This window comes from Nicotiana tabacum, unplaced genomic scaffold (genome assembly GCF_000715075.1).
Source record: "Nicotiana tabacum cultivar K326 unplaced genomic scaffold, ASM71507v2 Un00280, whole genome shotgun sequence".
NCBI classification, from domain to species: domain Eukaryota; kingdom Viridiplantae; phylum Streptophyta; class Magnoliopsida; order Solanales; family Solanaceae; genus Nicotiana; species Nicotiana tabacum.
In genome coordinates this window covers 30,421-32,448 of record NW_027438517.1, presented here as the reverse complement: position 1 = coordinate 32,448, position 2,028 = coordinate 30,421, and positions in this window count along the sequence as shown.

Below are 2,028 nucleotides of genomic sequence, written 5' to 3'. Positions count from 1 at the left end.
AGCTCCAAACACCGACTTGAAAATGGTGGAAATGAACAAAATTCGCGAAGGGTTCTATTTATGGTTTCTGCCCAGGCTTTTTCGCACCTGCAGACCATTTCTCGCTTCTGCGCAACCGCACCTGTGGAAAAAACCGTCGTAGGTGCGGAACTCACTTATGAGCCCAGGTTCCGCATCTGCGTCCCACCTGTCGCACCTGCGCTCGCGCACCTGCGCGTGACACGCCGCATCTGCGAAGATAGCCTTCTTCCTTCCTTCCGCATCTGCGCCCCAGGTCTCGCACCTGCGGGCTCGCAGATGTGATAGCCTTCTCGCACCTGTGCATCCTACCTAGCCCAGCACTGCCTGCACCTGCAAACCCCCATGCGCACCAGCGGCACCGCACCTGCGACTCCCTTTCCGCAGGTGCAGAAATATCAGTAGCAGCAGCTTCAACTGCATTTTCCAACTTCGACAAATCCGTTAACCACCCAGAATCACCACGACGCCCTCGGGACCTCAACCAAAAATACCAACAAGTCCTATATCAACATACAAACTTAGTAGAACCTTCGAATCACTCAAAACAAAATAAAACATCAAATTACCCTCGGATTCAAGCCTAAGAACTTCTAAATTTTCAAATTTGGCAACTGATGCCAAAACCAACCAAACCATATCCGAATGACCTCAAATTTTACACCAACGTCACAAATGACACTATGAACCTACTCCAACTTTCGAAATTCCATTCCGACCCCGATATCAAATTTTTCATTGCCGACCGAAATCGCCAAATTTCCAACTTTCGCGAATTCAAGTCTAATTCCACTCCGGACCTCCAAATCACATTCCGGATGCGCTCCTAAGTCCAAAATCACCTAACGAAGCTAATGAAGCCATCATAATTAAATTCCGAGATCATTTACGCATAGGTCAATATTCGGTTGACTTTTCCAACCTAAGGTTCTAAATAAGAGACTAAGTGTCTCATTCCACTCCGAAAACACTCTGGACCCAAACCAACCAACCCAATACATCACAATGCAGCTAAATAACACATCAAGAAGCAGAAATGGGGGAAACGGGGCTATAACTCTCGAAACGACCGGTTGGGTCGTTACAAAGAGTATTTTAAGTAATTTGAGATAATTATTAATTATGTGGGTAATTGATTAATTATTAGTTAATGGGAGATTAACTAGTTGATTAAGGAATTGGTGGGTGATTAAGTCTTTTGGATAAGCCCCAACGTGGCAGCCCACTATGCCCATATATATGACTTTTAAATCACATTGCAAGGTGGCATAAGGGAACTTCAGCAAAGTCATACGAAATTATTTTGTGTAATAGTAACGTGAGTTACTTCAACAAGAATTCACACAAGACTTCTTAGCATAATAGCAGCGGGAGTTTGCGATTCTAAGGGCGTACGGTAAAATCTTTCTCAAGAATATCATACGGATTTTAACCTACTTCGATCCGCCATTACGTGTTGTCGCAATTGACATGTGTTAGAGGTATTGTCAAGAGAATCGGCCTAGGTATGTTAAGGCTATCCCGTCTTTCTTTTTGGCATGATCCAAATGATACAAACGAAATGAGCAAAATACGCAACTTTCATAAATGACTCTATTCAAAGAAATACTAGGGGTGTCTATATTCTTGATTTCCCATGTGAATTATTATTATATCCTCTATTCATGGGTCTCAGAAAAATACGTATTTGATAAAGTTTATCGGAAAGGCATATTAATTTTATGATATTCCAAGAAATCTTATTAACATATTTCTTATGCATTTCATGCATTTATATATGTACATTGACCCATGACCAGATGGCGTTATATACGCGTATATTATATGTATATGGAATATGGTAAAAGGTTATGGCGTTATATACGCACCACCACCTGATCAGCTAGTATACGTTGATAATTTTGCCCACAGTGGACGAGATGATATGATGGGATGCCCTCAGAGGCTTGATGATGTTATGAACGCATATACCTATGCATGGTTTGACATTTATACGCATATGCAAGATAT